The sequence below is a fragment of the Carassius gibelio genome, chromosome A19 (assembly GCF_023724105.1).
Source record: "Carassius gibelio isolate Cgi1373 ecotype wild population from Czech Republic chromosome A19, carGib1.2-hapl.c, whole genome shotgun sequence".
NCBI classification, from domain to species: Eukaryota; Metazoa; Chordata; class Actinopteri; order Cypriniformes; family Cyprinidae; genus Carassius; species Carassius gibelio.
The window spans coordinates 12,534,918-12,554,623 of NC_068389.1; the positions used below are offsets into that span (position 1 = coordinate 12,534,918).

Here is a 19,706-nt window from a genome sequence, read left to right on the forward strand (position 1 = left end):
TTGGCTGAGGTGAACCTGAAATTGGCCTTTTCTACTAGGCTTCCAGTTACGAGAGAATAGTTGACTAGTCAACTTTTCAAATATTTTTGCACATGCCTAGTTGCAGCACAAATGCTACATAAGCAGAGGCCATGCCACTTGGAAATAGATTGCTGCTATCTAATACCTTGAAGGCAACAGTTTGTTTCTCAAGTAATGCCCCAGAGATGATACACGGCTTCCTTGCTGCAATCTGCAATCTGTGCTGTGGAGTACTACTCCTGAATACTGATCTAAGATCTGTGCTTCTGGGAGTTGAAGGATGTGATGTCATTCCCGCTTTATGCCTTATGGAATACCACAGGTGGTTACTGAAAGAAACCAAACAAAGTCTAGCCGCAGCTCCAGTACGTTCTGATCTTAGAGCGGAGCAGCTCTAATGGAGACCGTCTTTATTTAAAGAGCACACTCAGTGTACACCCACACCTCCGCCTTTCCATAGCGGGCCGTTCTGTGTTGTGAGCGTCTGAAGGGATGGACCCTGCAAGATGACAGAGTTGCTGTAGTATGAGAGTGACTACTAGACTAAATGCACCTGAGTGCATCTGTATGTGGATCATGTTTGCTCAGCACTTAGTTCACGGCCTTGGGACAGGACGGGAATTCAAGGGTAGGAAGGTGTCCTGTTTGTGACTGCACAGGCTGCTGGCTCTGGATTATTGAGTAATATATGTGTGTTTGTGTGTGTGTGTGTGTCCACAGGCTGTGCTGGAGGCCTGCACTGAGACTACAAATCGCGTTGGGATTGTAACGACTTCAATGGGCCACAACACATGCTGAAACACTGGAGGCAACTGAATGAGGTATGAAAACAGGACTCACACACACACACACACACACACACACACACACACATGCCTTTTGAAAGCAGTGACCTTTAATTCTGCATTTTACTACTCTTGCCGCCAAGGCATTATCTGGAGCGCAATTGTAAAAATAACTCTTGCTTAAGCTGTGTCCTACTCAGCCGTCAAATCAGGCTTTGATTGGTGGAGCAATAATATAGGTCTGCCTAGCAACAGAGCTGTTTACCAAACAACACAGCTGGGGCTGAAAGCCGCGCTTTCACAAAAAAAATCCTCCAGGAAAAAGCTAGCTAGCTAAAGCCCTTGGGGCAACACTACTTAAATGATTCATGCTTGAAGCACGGTCGGTCGCAGGCGTACTGTAACATGCAGGTTTACTGTCGCATGCTCACAAACTGCCGTGTGCACGTGCTGTGGATTCGTAGATGACGGTTAAGAAATAATACACATGTTCACGTGAGATGTGTGTGTGAACAGGCCCAAGTTCTCAAGTATAGGCACAGTCTACTTTAGTTTAAGTGCATTGCATTGAGTGCCTTTTTGTGCATGAAATAACTTTTTTTTTCTGTTACTTTTGTAACTTTTTTTTCTTCTGATCTGTTAATAAATCCCTTAAGTGCCCCCTGCTGGTGAAATATACATTGTGGTGCAAAGAATTTGAAGTAGAATTTTGAAATGGTAGTGCTGTTGTTTATATATGTATGTGTGTGTATGTATGTATATAGATAGATAGATATAGATATAGATATAGATATAGACATAGACATAGATATAGATATATACAACACACACACACACACACACACACACACACACACGCACACACACACACACACACACACACACACACACACACACACACACATATATATATATATATATATATATATATATATATATATATATATATATATATATATATATATATATATATATATATATATATATTAGTGCTGTCAATCGATTAAAAAAAATTAACTAATTAATCGCACAATTTTTAAAAATTAATCGCGATTAATCGCGATTAATCGCAATTAAAAGACTGAAACTTTTTGGATATGTAAATGTAAAATATAAATAATTAATGTAAACTCAAGACAAAGAAACTATTTAAATTCAAAATATGATTGTTTATTGGAATTTTTATTTAACTTGTAACACAGATTTTCTCATGTAAACAACATTCCTGCAATAAACCATCAATATCCTCCAAATTAACTGTTGGCTTGAAAGCCATATTTATTACAGAAATAAAAACGCAGGCATGTAAGTACCATTTGAATTTCAAAACAATCAATGCCAATAAAAAACAAAAATGATTTCCATGTTGAATTCTAAGTGGACTGCAAAAAAATTCCCAAGTATAGTCATTGCCAGTGCTTTAAGTGGGCCGGTATGCACAGGTACTCAGTACCGCCACTTCCAAATATAGCTCTTGAGCGTACCGCCACCTCTCCGTGCGCCCAGAACGTGCTTGTAGCGTACCGGTACGCTCATTTGGACATCTGTTTTAATAGAGGTTTTAATCTTTTACCTGCACTGCCGATTTTCAGAGCGCCCTTCACAATGCAAGCTTCCTAATTCATCCCACCGAGAGCAGTAACTACATTACCCATTCACCCTTAAGTTATACAAGTGAATAGCGCATGTGTCGCTTTTCCCACTGTTAAGTGTCAACAACTCAACGTGGCCGGAGAAGGTGTGTGAAACTCGTTGTGAGTTATACTAAAGCAAAATCTTGAGTATTTATTGTCTGATAAACATTAAAAACTGTCTGCGGAGGTTGAGTCGTCCTGCAGCCCCCGCTGGCGGTTCATTGGCTGCAGCATCTTTTTTCTAAGTTCTAAAAAAATACCGTAGACGGCAAGGCACAAATTTAGATATTCATTTATCTAATTAATCTATAGCCTATGCACAAAGACAATATGATCTTTTTGTCCCCTTTTTGTTTTAAAGCTAGATGAAGAGAGAGAGCGCAAGTTGCTGCAGCTGAGGAGGACAGTGATGCACGCGAACAGGAGTGATTGACAGTTCGCGGCACTGTGTACAAAAAATACTCCGCTACACAATTATTTTGTTATTTTCGTTTAAGCTTATTAACGTTAGCGTTACAGAAAGGTCTGATTTACGCACTGTTACAGTCATTGTTTTTTTTGTTTTTTTTTTAAACAATGACATTTGAGTTCATGAGCTCTTGTGGCAGACTGAAGAGTAATCCGGCAGAATTTTAAACTGAAACTTTCCGTCTAAAAGTCCTTCCTTGGTCTTATCCATATTTCTTTGCACGTTGAACACACATAGACCACAACTGGAAATAAAAAAAACTGCAACAGCGTTAATTGCGTTATTTTTTTTTAACGCGTTAAATATTTCAAATTAATCGAATGCGTTAACGCGCTAATTTTGACAGCACTAATATATATATATATATATATATACATATACACACACACACTTTAAATGTATATACATTAATATATTCAAATTATAGAAAGTGGAGAGAAAACTTAAATATGAAATGCATTTATCTGCTAAAAGTATACTGGAAATTATATATTATTAAATTATTTCTAATTAAATATAGAATTGAAATAATTTTAAATATATATATTTTTTTATTATATATAAATATATATATATATATATAATTTTGTTAAAAAAGTGGAAAGGCTGTAAAATTATAATTAATATATCTGCTAAGGGTATATTATAAATTATTTATCAATATATGTGTGTGTGTGTGTGTGTGTGTGTATTTGTATATCTTATTGGTATTAGTATTATTATATTAGTATTAGTATTATTTTTAAGTGAAGCAAACCATGCACAAGCAGGTGGCATATTTTTTGCCCATTGCTTTACATTTAAGCCTTCACATACACAGAAATTGTGAGGATTTTGGCCAAATTATGATATAATTCTGGTTACTATCATCATCATGATGTTTTACAAAAATGGAGTTCATGCAGCTCGAGTTAAAACATACCAATTTGTGTTAATTTTTCGGTTCAGTTTTTTGCTTCAAGTGTTTGGCTTATAATAGAATAAAAAGTTGTATTATAAATTAAATTACAAATTAATCCATTAATTAGTGACAAGGCTGGTGGTAGATATTGAAACTGACACAAGGGCAATTACCAAAATCTATCAGCAGCAGATGCAGTTATAGTCTAAAACTGGCTGAAAATGAGGTGATTAATTAGCCCGGCCAGTATATTGGTGCATATCTACTCAAAAACTCAGGGAATGAAACACAAATTTTTACACAGGCAGCATTAGCTCGTGGGCGAGCAGGCCTATGAAAGGCTTGATGGGTAATTAATGGAGACGAATGAAAATTAGTACTTTTCTGTCTGTTTTTTCCTATGTCTCGCTCACTCTGTTTTTCATCTCAGACAGCTCTACTATGCCAATGGCTCCTCTAACCAATCATGGGCTTTTAGAGTAAAAGCTGTCTCCCAGTTAAAGGTCACTGGCCTCTAAGTACACGTGGTGAAGCATAGCAATTCATCACATTCATGCTTCTGCGCTTTCTAATGCGTTCTGAATCTCCTAATCTTCTGTTAAGTGTTAATATGTCAAAGGTGGGGTTTGGCGATGTGTTTTTCCTGTTGGTTAGTTCTCAAAATACTTTTTTTATTATTTTTTAAATGAGCCCAAATGGATGACAAATTGATGTTGTGAGTCCACTGGAATGCATCAAAGTCCATTATATGTCATTATAAGAATATGAAAAATCGGCAAGATCAAAGCATGATGTGTTTCTGAAAATAGTTACTGATCCCAATGTCTTTCCAAACTTATATGTACTGTATGTCTTCTCTTTGGACCCTATTGACTTACATCGTGTGGACAAAAAGTCACATTTGTCAAAATATCTTCTTTTATGTTCCACCGAAGAAAATCAATCATACAGGTTTGGAACGACGAGAGTAAATAAAGGATTTTGGGTGAACTCTCCGTTTAAGATAGTCAATTTCCTTTCCCTGCCCAAATAAGTGTTTTCTCAGTGATGCCATTTTTGGTTCCCCAAAAAACTTTCAGTGAACATTTCTTTTTTAGTGTGAAGAATACTGTAATAATCTAAAAATCATTTTTTTTCCCCACTATTAAGAACCTTTGGTTGTCATTTTAATGTTTTCTTGTCAGGAGTGTGTCTTGCACAAATGACCCTTTTGAAGTTCAGGTGCTGCAGATACCAGCCTTGTGTTTGCCTAGTGTGTGTGTGTGTGTGTGTGTGTGTGTGAGAGAGAGAGAGAGAGAGAGAAAGAGAGAAAGAGAGAGAGAGTTTGGTGAGTGTGTGAGGACAGCAGCACTATTCTTGGCTGTTGGGGGAAGTCTTGGCTCCCAGGCACATGGGAAAAGTGTTCTTGGCAGGAGTAGCAGTGGCATTCCATTGTGCCTGGGTCCCTTTCCCCCTCAGCACTTAAAACTGTGTCCTTTCACACCGTGATCTCAGCGGAGCGCTTTCTAGAAAGAGGGAGAATAAATAAACGACTACCATAAACACCAAAGCACCTCGGAATCCAACCATCTACTCAGGCATAGCCATTCACACACTTTTCACATCTTAATTTCAGACATTCATACGCAAACATGTTTCATACTTCTATTTTTCGTATTCCTCGTTTTGAACAGTTTTGAGTGGCAGCTCAAGAGATTCAGAATAACACAAACATCATTTACTGCTGTCATTAACATGTCTCTCAGGACATTGGCCCTTATTTGGTGAAGCCCCTTAAGAAGGTCACAGGCAATAAACATTCAGCTCTCCGACATGCTGTGATTTTGCTCTCCCAGAAATGATCTTGAAATTATTTTGACCGTTGACCTAACAGTGGAATTCAGCAGGCATCAGGGAATAAAATGAGGGAATATAGCGACTTTTTGTGTTGCAGGTGTAATATATGTAGTCTAGGTCAGTTGTTTTCCTCCTGTTGTCCCCTAGTAGGTCGTGGTGGTATTGCAGGTGGGCCGCCAATTACTATCTGTTACTAATTACTAAAATCGAAATCGCAAAATTGATCAAAGAAATCGTGCTAGTTTTTTTTTTCCATATCGCACAGTCCTCATTCAATAAATACAGTTAACAATCTAGCTTCGTAGTACTAAGTTATTAACCCAACAATAGCGGGGTCAGTAAATTTTTTTGCAGTGGGCCGCGCAAACATATGTGTTTGGTTGTGTGGGCCGCGAGTTGAAAAAGGTTGGGAACCACTGGTCTAGGTCATATTTTGTACTTCAAACTGGTCGAGGGGTCGTGTGTGTGTTAATTGTTATCAGCTGCCATGTGCATCACGCATAATCTGCATCTGCTTCACGTGTTTGTCAAGAACTGTGACATACAGCATCTTCTTAACTTCTTGTCCATTATTTGCTTTCATTGTTTGCAGAAAACATCTGTATCCTTACAAATGCATAGCAGCAGAGCCATCCAGCCTAAGAATTTTCTGGGACGTTGTTGTTGTTTTTAATTTCTGATTTTAAATTTGAAAAGGATACACGATATATTGGCAACACAAGGGTTTTTATTTATTCATTCATTTTTGCAGATATTAAATATTTTATTGTTCATGTTCATTCCCTCTATTTTTACAGTTAGATTGTCTTTAATGTCATCTAACGCTCACTTTAACTAACTTTAGCCTTAATGTTACTTTGATACTCAACAATACACTATTGCTTACTCTTATAATACCTTCATTCTTACACACACATGCACGTTTATGTTTATCCCATCAAATGTTTAAATGGGACTTGAGAGCGCAAATGTTTTCTTTAGCTTTTTTAATCACTAAAGTGGTATATTCAAGCTGCGTCTGAAACCAAACAACTGTTTTCTTATCCCCGCTGGCAGAAGTCTTCTGTCTGACACACTGGGTCAAAAGGTCAGACGCTTTCTGCTGTAAATCTAGGCATCAGATTCGAATTTAGTGAATTTAGGATTTGTTTTTATAAAGATTACCATTCCATCACACTAGACATAAATGCTGATGTTATCTTCAAACTCTTTAGTTACATGTTACCAGACCGGATGGTTTCTGACTGAAGCTCACATATAACTGGATACCAATTATATGTTATATTATACCTCCAAACTAGCTGCAGCGGGCCAGGGATTTGGTGGTGTGTGTGAAAGGTGACCCGCTGACCCTCTACCGGTGTGCACATAAGTCACATATAGTGTCACGTTACATGAATTACATGACAAATACAATTGACTTTTTCAACATTGAAGGGTGACAGAGGTTATTTTTAAAATCTCGTCTTTTCAAAGCAGGGTCAAGGAGAAGAAGGAGAGCCAAGCAATCAGTGTGAAGTAATATTCTGAGAAGTGTTGCTGCTAATAGCTTCCGTTCGTCCTCGATCCTGGTGTATTGAGTGTATGTGTTGACATTTGCTGGAGTTTTGTCGACCTGGTTATTCACAATGAATAATCATCAGTGTCCTGCTTTGCAACCCACATCACAGAGCATGTTTAAGCAACAGCACAGGTCAAAATGTACCATAACATGACTTTGGTGGTGCTTACAGAAAACCATGAAATGGTTTTTATGCACTCCGAGAATAAAAGCTTGGGTTTATTTGTTCCGCTCATAGATAAAGTCAAAGCATCGTCAGGGGTCTTTTATTGTGGTCCAAACCAGGCCATATTTTTCTCTTTCACGTTTGCACGAGGTCTGTGATTGTCATGCTCTCGGGTTTCGTGCTGGTAGTCTGTGTGGGGAGCTGGCCCGTCACACTCATTTCTTAGCCTCTATTTATTACCTTGGCGTTATCTAAATGTTTAATTTGTCATGAATGAATGATCACAGGAGCACTAAAGAGGGCGCTAGCAGGATGGGGGATATCTCGCTGAGAGATAACAGCACGTGTTACGATTTAGACCTGTCTAAATAGTGTCATTATGATTCTTATCTCCCTTATGTCAGTCGTGCTTCTGTGTTTCATTCTGGGTTAATTTTTAAATATGCTGTTGTTCAGTGTTAATTTTATGTTTGTTAGTGATATATCAGCTAAAGGTAATTTATACAGTTTGAAAAGTTGAGATTCTATTAGTATACGTAGAAACAAATGTTAATCAAGATTAATAAATGATGCAAAACATATGTATTGTTTATTGGAAAGCATTACAAAAATGTCAAAGGGACAGTTAATTCAAAGAAAGACACAATTTGAAATGCTTAAATAACTATTTATAATGACAATGTCATCTTTAATTGCCCTTTTGGTTTTTATTTTCTTCCAAAATGCTAAATAGCAACAAACACCAACACACCATTTTCCCTGAAAGCCTGATTGTCGCCACGCACTGTGAAATATTCCTGAAACATGAGGTCAATTCGTACGATAACAAAAGGTCGAATTCAGTCTACAGGAACTATTTAATCAGTTTTGTGCTTTATGTAAATGCTGTAGAATGTAGCTAATAATAGACCCTGAAATGATCACATAGGCTATACTTTTACACACCTTTTATTTACTAAAAGACAAAAAATACAGAATTGCTTTAAAAAGAAATGGCAAAAATGACTCAAAAGTGTGGTTTTAACCTCATTTCTTTGCATATGCCACTTGGGTTTAATTTGTTATATAATGCAGTGACATTCATTCATTAGCATATCTTAGCACTTCCAATTCAGTTTTGTGTCCCAAACCTGCTGCGTACAGGCCATCAGCCAGTCTGTGCTGTGTGGGCAGACGTGGGCATTGTTATGGATCACAGCGGTGTCCTCAAACCAACCCTTCAGTCTGTCTTCGTTTGGACGGCACCGCTGAGGCACAGCGGAGCCAAACAAGGCCACCCCAAACACAATTGCATGTCGTCCCATTTTGCCACAATTCAAAGAGCCTCCATCCTGAGTCCTGCTGGCCTGCTCTCTCAGGAACATAAAGACTTCTCGGTGTGGTTCACAGTGTGTGAAAAGCTTTTAACAGGGTCTCACGCTGTGTGAGTGTGTTTGTTGGAGGTCCACATTTGTGTTCAGTCATTGCAGTTTCGGCGTGATGCAGCTGTAAGTTTGTATGCAGGGGTCGCTCTTCTCAGCAGCACAGGCGTGATAATGGGCTGGAGCTTTGAGGTTTGTGTTACTGTACGGCTGCGTGTTATAGTTATATGCTGTTATGGACGGTGGGTAGAGCCAGGTGCACTGAAGTAGAAAGCCAGCCAGGACTGTGTCAAATTCTAGTCTTAAGATTTCTACACTTAAGGTATTTCTTTGGTTAAATACTATTTATTACTTCTTATTATCTTATAAATAAAAATTATACAGTATATATATATATATATATATTCTTTTTTTTAATTAATTAATTTATTTATTTTTATTAATTTTTTATTATTATTTTTCTTTATACAATTTATATACTGTTTCCAGCCGTCTGAGACCACTAGTTGGCGCTTTACATCTTATTTTAGAATTTACTTTAGTGCTTATTCATGCAGTTTAACACATATCACATTTTTTATGACTCTATAAGTTGCTTGTAATACACTCATAATGTATATATACCCTTTTGAATGTTATTTTAAGCATTTGAAAGGTCCTATTTAATTCACAATTTGTTTTCAGCTGCGTTCTATTATATAAATCATTTTTTTTATGGTTTAAAATAAAATGTATTTGTAATATGCTAATCATAATAACTAATAATATCATAGTATGCTGCTCATAATACCTAACAAGGAACATAATATACCTAATAATAGTCATGAATTTAGATTTTTTTTTTTTTTTTTTTCATTCCAAGAAATAAAAACACAATATTTGCTAAAATTGATTTTGGTTTTTATAATATAAAATGTTTTATTTAATGCTATTTTTAGCATTCAGACTGCTACCATCACTTATGTAATTGAAGAATTGTTATTAAAAATGTATTATGTATTAATAAAATAAAGGATGAATTTTTGTTTCTGTATTTTTAAAACAAAGCTGCTGATCATAATAACTAATAATAATCATAAGCTGTTTATAGTAATAAATGTAATAATAAACATAATATGCTGCTGATAATACCTAATAATAGTCATGAATTTTGTAATGTTATTTTTAGCATTCAAACAGTTCACTCAACAATATCAGTCAACAATATTTATTTGTGAAAATGTATTTATATATTTATAAATGTATTTATAGTTTTTCAAACTGATTTAAGATTGCTATCTTTTTTATTTTGCTTGTGCTAGTTTGAGTTTTCACCAATTCACTTGCCTCATCTGTATCTGCATGCATATTTATTAAAGATTATGTGTGTGAAACGGAACACAGTCTCCACTCTGAGCTTGTGTGTGTTGCTCTGCCTCTTATTCGTCATAAGCGTGTGTATCCTCAGTCTCTTTTTGTCAGTACGAGAGTGTGTGTATACACTCCTGTGGGATTATCGAGTAAAAGTGGGGCTTAGCAGTGCTTTGCCTCCATGTAATCCGTCACACACACACTGATACACACTCCACATAATGGCGGATTTAGGGTGGCTTGTGAATGGAGGGAAGGCGAGAAGGACACAACGAGGACACTCAACTGTTCGTGCTAAGGACAAACAAATGTGTGAAATTGATTTCAGGTCGTAACCAGACTCCAGCGCACGTCTGTAATTATGTGCAGCTAATCTGCACTTTTTAAACACAGGTGAAGCTTTGGCTCTGTGGAGCTGTATCTGAGGAGAGACGAGAGCTATTTATTTCTGTGACTCAGATTTAGCGGTCATTCAGTGCAAGTATTAGTTCAGAATGACACAAAGCACCATGAACGTATCACCTCTGTTTAGACGTGCTTATTAATACAGTCATGATAGATTAATATAATATCAAAGAGAACATTTAGCATCCTGTTTCATATTTATAATGGAATGCTGCTACATTAGTCTAAACTACTGTAAATTAGGTTACAAATATTTTCTATAAATATCTTTCTATTTTTCTGTCAACATGAGGATGAGTAAATCATGTTTTCATGTTACCCAGGACATATTAACATATTAATCTATCATAGCCATATCGCGACTCAGCAATATTACAGAGATGTGCTCTTTTGATGTGATATGTATTTGATGTTATATTTGATATAGGTCTTATCCAGTTTCTGGAGCTTTCTCACTTTCACCCACGGATGAGAATGTTGGTGAGGGTTGGTGTGTAGTAATTATAATTAGGCTTATATAAACAGCATGAATCTATGGTTTATTGTCATAAAGCCAGGCAGTATTTTTGTTCAGTGACTGGGCTGACCTCAGAGACCTCCCTCACTCACATTTATAGTTACACCCTCAGACTTGGCACTGAGAGAGATTGAACAGAGCCAGGACTAAGTTTCATTCCATCCTCGTCGTCGTCTTCATCTCTCTCTCTCTCTCTCTCTCTCTCTCTCTCTCTCTCTCAGTTATCAGAATCAGAGAATGAGGCACTCTTGTGTTGGAGAGAGCATTCAGGAACACCAAGGTTGGGCAACGTACTGTGAATTTAATTGAATATAATTACTTTTTTTATTTTATTATTTAAAGAACTGTTTTCTATATGAATATATTTAAAAATGTAATTTATTAATGTGATGCAAAGCTGAATTTTCAGCATCATTACTCCAGTCTTCAGTGTCACATGACCCTTCAGAAGTCATTATAATATGCCGATTTGGTTTGCAAGAAACAATTGTTGTGCTGCTATGATCTGGTATTTTTGGAAACATCCCATATTGTGTGTTTGATGTGGAAATCTAAACAGACAAATACAATGCATTATTAAAAACACCATTTACAACAGCATGTGTTTCTTTGAATTCATTTGAATACATTCATTTGATTGCAACATTACTTTCATAAATTCAAACTTAATTTACATTTCTACATCTGCTTTGCTACTGCAGTTCAAAGTCAGGCACTGAATTGCAAATGAAAATGGATTCTCTGTGATTCTCTACTACTTTTCTGACTGAAGTGTTGTGGTCTCTCTGGTGTGAGCTCAGCATTCGGCCATTGCTTTTTGCTGGAGGCACTTCAGTAAAAATCACATAACGTTAATCTGCAGTCATTCCTCTCTCCTCAGGGCTCAGTATGGGGTTAATACTCCACTCTGTAGTGCTGCTGGGCATGCTGGGTATGACTGTGGCACTGCTCTCTCTGTGCCAATCTGTCTATTCACCCAGCTAATGAGTCATTGTTGGGTTGTTAGTGCTTAGGGGCAGATGATGGTGATACAAGCAAGAGAGAATGTTCCTCATGATTATAGAAGTGATGGATAGAAGGAGATACTGGATTGAAGGAATGGTTCTCCCAGGAACTGGAGATATAAAGCTTTAAAATGACACTATAAAACACTAAAAGTATCATAAAAGTATTATAAAGTCATGTGGATTGTTTTAATGATGCTATTATGTTGTAATTTAGACACTATTTTGACAGCCTCCTTTACTTTCAGTACACTACTGGTCAAAAGTTTAGAATAATTATGATTTTTAAAAATATTTTTGAAGGAAATCCTTAGGCTCATACAGTAAGATACAGTAAAAACAGTAATAATGGAAATATTATAATTTAAAAGATCTGTTTTCTATTTTAATGAAATGCAATTCATTCCGGTGGTGCAAAGCTGAATTGTCAGCATCATTACTCCAGTCTTCAGTGTCACATGATCCTTCAGAAATCATTCTGATTTGCTGCTCAAGAAACATTTATTATTATCAATGTTGAAAGCTGTTTTTGCTGCTTAACAGTTTTGTGGAAACCGTGATACACTACCATTCAACAGTTAGTAATAATTTAGTAAGTTTAAGCAAGATTAAAAAAGAAAAATCAAAAGAAAATCCATTCTTTTATTGTGCAATGGCCCATTAAATTGATCAAAATATTAAAAATGTTAATGTTACAAAAGATTTCTATTTCAAATAAATGTTGTGCTTTTGAATTTTTATTCATCAAAGAATCCCGCAGAAATTATCACAGTTTCCACAAAAATATTAAGCAAATGTATTATCTCAAGATTTTTATTAAAAAATTGAAAGCAAATCAGCACATCTGAATGATTTCTGAAGGATCATGTGACACTGAAAACTTCAGTTATGATGCTGAAAATGTAGCTTTGCATTGCAGGAATAAATTACACTTTAAAATATAATAAAATAAAATAGAAAATACTTTCAGTTCTTAAATTATTTCACAATATTACGGATTTATTTTTCAATATTAGTGTCTTTCAAAAAAAAAAAAAAAAAAATCATAATTATTCCAAACCTTTGACCTGTGGTGTACATGGAAAAATGCAGCCAGGGCATTCTTCAAAATATCTTCTTTCCATTCAACTGAAAAAAAAAAAGTCACAGGTTTTGAACAACACGAGTGTGAGTAAATGATGACAGAATTTGATGGCAGAAAAATGTATGCATAATGCGTGTGTATAGAGCCTTTCATGAGTCTCCTTGGCGACACGTCTCTGGAGTTGATCCCTCGCGTGACAGCGACAGAAGCAGAGAGAGGGAAGCCACAGCTGAACTGCAGACAGTCGGAGGCAGTCGCAGCCTCTCTCGCGCAGGTGCCATCAAAGGCTTGCTGCTATTCAGATCTGAAAATGCATATCAGTCTGAAACCATTCAGTATGTAAAAGGCCACATCTGGTGACTACATTCCTGTGAAGTTTAATTTGAGTGGATTTTTAATCACTCCACACAGAAAGTGAGACAGAAAGAACTTTGAACAAATTCTTTGGCAAACCCCAAGAGTGCACCTTATCACTCCACAGGATAAAACATGAAACTGATCATTTTGTGTGTTAGGAAAACAGAATTATATTTATAGAAGTATGACTTTAAGACTATAACTCTGTTTATTCATGTGTGTGTATATTACTATAAACTGTATATGAATATTTTTTTCGAGTTTATTTATACATACTGTGATTACTTGATTGTGTCAAGTATAAAAAGGGCTGATAATTGCAGTTGGATATGATTTTAACTCTGCTTTCCAAGAGGTATAATAAAAGAAACAGTTTAAAATAGATGTGCCTGTGATAGTCTGGACATTCCCCATGTTAGAATCATTAGGACGGATGATTGCAAGACCAGATGTTGACTGTTGACACCATCAAGCTTTTTATACTTAAAATTATTAAACTGAATTTTATATAATATATATATTATACTTATTCACTACCGTTCAAAAGATTGAAGTCTCGTGCTCACAAAGGCTGCATTTAATTGATCAGAATCACTGCAAAAGCAGTCAAATTGTGAAATATTATTACAATTTGAATAGCTGTAATTTATACCTGTGATGCAAAACTGCATTGTCAGGAAGCATCATTATGCTATTGTATTATTATACATTTTTAGATATTGTGAATGTGAAATGGCCTATAGAGGTGAATACTGTATATGTAGCTGTCATCAACAGTAAAGCTGCACATAGACACTCTGTGATGTTATGGGTATTGCCATAGAAACAGATCACTTGTAGGTATTTCAGTAGAATCTGAATTGCCATCTCATAATTACAATAATTCTGACATGACATGAACACAGCTTTAGTCCAGAATAGTCAGGTTTTCGAAATTTCACACTAGACGTATTTCCTGGATAAGTACAGCACAACAACGCTCTGATTGTCTTATGATTAGTATCACATCATTCTGTATCTGTCCAGAACTGTTTGCCAGCACTGTTGTGTTCAACCTATTTAACTTTCCTCAAATGCCGAAACTAAAAACAGGAAGTGAGCATCTCTGTGACTATAGAAAGCTCATGAATAACTAACAAGACCAGCACTGCTTAGTTTATGATTGGTTGTCAGTTGCTAAACATTTCACTTTGACAGTCTTTAAGAACTGAAGATCATTCTAGAATAATGCTGCCATATAACGCAATTCAGGACTCATATGACAGCATTTCAAGAGAAAGCAAAGCTGCTCTGAATGCAAATACGAACCTGATATATTTACATTGTCAATTCTTTCCCATGTTTAATGCCTGCAATCTGTAGAGAGGAGGAAGATGATGTTCTCTGCTGTAGACAGCGGATTCATCTTCTGTAAAGAAGGAATTAAGGGAATATTTTGTTATCAGGAAGTTAGCGGTTGCAGATTTCCAGAGCGAGAGATTTTAATCTGCCATTTCTGTTTCAAATTGTCACCATCTTTTTTTTATCTTACTCTGCTTCTGTCTGTCCTCATAATATCTGTCTGTATCTCTTTGTTTCTCTCTTCTCCCCCATCCATTTATCAATCTCTCAGGTGACTGCACGTGCTTCAGAGTAAACACACACAACTAATTGAATTACCCTAAAGGCCCAGAAATGGAGAGCATAGCTAATTTGTTTCCATGGCAGCAGACAGAGCTTCCCATGCCGCTTGTTGTGTTGACTGCGGTTCTGTAAACAGCACGCACTCACTCGCCTAACAAGGGAACTCCTTGCGTGCCCGTCATGCGCTACGCTTCAGATGAACTCACATTAATGACCGAGTCTGAGCTCAAAGCACTGACAATCTCTGACTGCCTCAGACTTTTCATAACACGCGACTCATAGGGACACGGTCAGCCGTGCGTTAAATCGACTCATCGGCAGGCCCACATGGAGTCTGTGCACGCAGAACTTCAGGGAGCCTCATTCACAAAGTTCTGCACACGCTTTGTGTGTTTTCATTTCATATTCATATTCCATATTTTGATGCATGCTTAGTTAACTAAAACGAAAACCGAAATTAAAATAAAACCAGTTTTTTTTTTATATAAAACAAAGAAAGTATGAAGAAAGTTTGATTAAGGCAGAAGTCTTCAGTTGAAGTGAGGGGAAAATAATATATTTTTTAATTTGTACAATATTATGGATAATAATATGAAAAACAGTGAATTTACAGGAAATTGCACTTAACCATTGGTCTCAATCTCAATATAGTAGCTGAACCAAACCAGACAGTTATAGATGAACACAAAACAGCCGACATGTCAGCGGAGTAGAATTGTGTCAGTAAGTTGTACTTCCTCAGCTGGCGTTTCCGTTGTGAAAAAGGCCCAGCAGAGGCTGTACTTCCTTCGCCACACTGTAAACACATTTTGCCAAATTGAAATCCATTCAATAGTTGTCCGCAGACTTGACACTACAATCAGTTTAGTAAATGCAAATAAAATAAAAATCTGGTTCCATCAAGTCCTGTTCACAGGGTTTGGTAGAGAAGTTAGCCAAGCTATACTTAAAGAACCCGAGATATTGTTATAGTATTTTTTTTTTTTTAATTAGTTTTGGGGTTTATTTAAATGTCTGTATCATTTTTATTTTTTATCACAATTTAAGTTTTAGTTGTTTTCATAATTATAAAGTAGTTTTCTTGTAGGTATCAAGGTGAATCTAATTATATTATGGTTTTAATTAACTTTAATAACCCTGGCTATCGCCCTCTTTTTTTGTGGGAGACATTTCTGTCGTCCAGTCTCACTGCACCATCTTCACCACCACTGAGCAGAATATATATTTATCCAAACTGCTTAGCTAACTAGGTCAGCTAAACAAACTCTCTAGCCATTATGAATCTGAGACACTGAGACAGTTTCTAGCACCACCTACTGATGAGTTAATAGACCTGCACAAGCGCTATAGCAACAGTTTTCACTCGTCTTTATATGCCACTTGAGTTTTAAATGGTGCTGAAATTAGATGAGATGTTGCTGTACAGGATTAGCATCACAATGTCCTTCTGCACCTGAAATGAGCTTGTAATCCTGACTCTCTGCGGAAGTGTGTGGGTCTGTGTTTGTGTGTGCTCTTCTCCTCAGATCATTAGTGCTGTGTGTGGGAGTGCGTGTATAAGGGAGAGGGCATATTTACTCATTTGAGCAGTTTGTCTTTAGGCATATTTCTTCAGCTATGAAGCACTTTTGACTTTCACAAAATTAACTTCCTTAATACTCTTTTCTCTGGTTTATTTCAGTCGAGTTACTAGCAGATCAGATTTCCAGTACTGTGTTGGAAATGACAGTGGTGAAAATGACATTTCAGAGATTTTTGCATTAAAATGGTTGTTTTCTTTTCAAAGTATATTAGTAATATTGTTTATATCTTAACTAACAGTTAAAATAAGACCTTTTGCTAAATCAGTGTTTTTGACCACACATTATGCATAATAAAGTAAACTAGTCAACTTTGAGGCAAAATTGTTCATTGCTTGTCTCAATGTTTTATTTTTATTTTTTGAAAGAGATTATTACTACTATTCAGCATCCATTAAATTGATCAAATGTTTCAGTAAAGACATTTGTAATGTTACAAAAGATTTCCTTTTTCAACATGCTAACAATAATAAATGTTTCTTGAGGACTAAATCAGCATATTAGAATGATTTCTGATTGATCTGGAGTAATGCTGCTGAAAATTTATCACAGGAATAAATTCAATTTTAATATATTTTCAATAAGAAACAATCGTAATAATACTTCATAACGTAAGTGTATTTTACTGTATTCACGATCAAACGAATGCAGCCCTGGTGAGCATAGGAAACAAAATAAATTCCAAAACTTTAAAACCGTAGAGTGTGTTATAGAAATAATTTCCTGAAAAAAATGGAAACTTGTTAATTTTACTATATCTTAAGATTATGGTAGTTTAGTTAATATTTTTGTGCTGAATTAAACAAGAAATTAATTACTAATAAAAACCTATAGCTACATAAAAAGCATTTGAGAAGTATTCTTGACACTTTTAATAAGAACTTCACTGAACAAAAAGCTCTTCGTTTTAAAAACAGTCAAACACCCTGAGACACAAAAGTGCCTGTAGTTGTAGAAACGGCCTTCTATCTCTTCATCGCTCTCTTTATGACCCTCCTCCCTCTCTCGATTCCCCTCGTACTCTCGTTCCCTCACCTCCCTCATCTGGCTCTCTGTATATCCCTCCCTCTCTCCTTGATTTCCTCCTTCACTCTGGCTCTCTTTCATTCTTTCGCTCTCTCTTGCTTCAGCAGTGTAGTCTGGGCACGCTGCCAGTGGCCTTGTGTCTTTTTTTGAATGAATACCTGATGAAGTTGGTGGTGCGCAGTGAGGTGAGGTGTGGGAGGAGCTGAGCGAGTGAGAGAGAGAGAGAGAGAGAGAGAGGGAGGGGAGAGCTGGCAGTCCGGCGAGGCCTTGTATAACGCATGTTTGAGTGCTGCGGGCAGGGCTCAGAGCTCAGACACACGGGGCCCAGCGGGGCAGGGGGCAGTGCCTGACCACAGGCATGACTTAAGCAGGAAGGGCCTCCGTACACACCGGCAACACTTCTGTACTTCTGTAAGGGGTCGGGGTCGGGGCAGAGCGAGAGGGGGCTGTCTTTTTGTCTGTTTGACTCCTGTGGGAATAAGAGAAAGACTTACAGAGCGACTCAAATGGCCTCTCTGGACACTGAGGTAAGCTTTGACACACTCCCACTACACTGTTTTACTTCATTGTGTGTATGTTAGAGATTGTGCACGTCTCTGTTATAGTTATAGCATGTTTCCCAACAGCATCCAACCGGATATTTCAGCAGCTTTTAGGAGGTTTTTTTTTTTTTTAATTAACAAATAAATAAGTTTTGCTTTGTTGAACTTGAGATATCAATTGATTAAATTAATTAGCAGACACACTAGCACATTAAGATCCTTTCTAAATTGAAAAAGCAAACACTGTGTGTATGTTGTCCATTTGTGAGTAGGCTATTATGTGCATATTTACTACGTGAGGTCACCAGAACTGTTAATGTTTAATTGGTGTTAATGAAGTGGTACTTAAGAATTAATGATTGAACTGTGAAGGTTCATAAGATAAGGTTGGAAACACTATTTAGTTTCTCTCTTTCTGTGTCTTGTCAGTGTGATTCGTGTTCTTTATGAGTATCTCTGGACTTGAAAGTGCAAGTCATTCAGCTGCACCTTTTCATGTGGTTACAAAGCTCTCTCTCTCCTGAGAGTGTTCCATTTCTTCTTTCCTTTCGTCGTTTCTACTTTACAAACTGTCTCCTTTTCACTCGCTCTATCCATTTCTGTGCAGTTCATTGTAGAGATGGGGCAGTGGGACTGATTGTAAAGGCAGGGACAGTTAGTGAGTATCTGCCCACCTTTTAAAGAGATAGTACCTCAAAAAAGTGTGGAAGGGGCTACAGTACAGTAATGTTGTGTCTAGAGAGCTGCTTGTCTACACAGCATTTTAGATGCATTCTAAACCATGTAATTTGTACTTTTGTAATTTTCAGATTTTAGGTAAAAGTGTAATTATAAAAGTTCATTAATATACACATTTATTTAAAGAAATATATATTTTCAGTTATGTCTCTTATAGTTACATATAGTCTAGTCATATATCTCTTATAATATATTTATATACATCTATAAGTCTGGACCAAAAAACCAGTAACTGAGATTTATATATTATCTGAAAAATAAATAAATAAGCTTTCCATTGATGTATGGTTTGTTAGGATAGGACAATATTTGTCAGAGATACAACTATTAGAAAATCTGGAATCTGAGGGTGCAAAATAAAAAAATTAAAACCAAACAAAAATGCCTTTAAAGTTGTCCAAATTAAGTTCTTAGTAATGCATATTACTAAGCAAAAAATACTTTTTGATATATTAACAGTAGGAAATTTACAAGATATCTTCATGGAACATGATCTTTACTTAATATCCTAATGATTTTTGGCATAAAAAAAAATCTATAGATTTGACTTATTTGACAATTTTTGTTTGGCTATTGCTAAAAATATACCCAGCGACTTAAGACTGGATTTGTAGTCCAGGGTCTCACACACACACACACATATATTAGTTTCTCAATTAATGATGAAAGGAGGTGATAAAAACAACAATTACAAGAATAATGAACAGTTATGTTTAAAGTCATTTTAAAGGCATTTTAAATTAATG

At 36.3% G+C, this 19,706-nt stretch overlaps 1 protein-coding gene across 4 annotated transcripts in view; it reads left to right on the top strand.

Moving 5' to 3' along the window:
• LOC127935721 (ataxin-1-like) overlaps window positions 1-19,706 on the top strand; it is a 91,914-nt gene that overhangs the window by 55,073 nt on the left and 17,135 nt on the right. For 2 of the 4 annotated variants that reach the window (XM_052533825.1, XM_052533827.1), the window contains exon 3: window positions 742-842. The exons of 1 other annotated variant lie outside the window; for it this stretch is intronic. The gene's annotated coding sequence lies outside the window, so the exon portion shown is untranslated. Of the gene's footprint in view, window positions 1-741; window positions 843-17,803; window positions 18,208-19,706 lie in introns of those variants that run through there. One more of the 4 variants, XM_052533829.1, reaches the window with a different exon arrangement.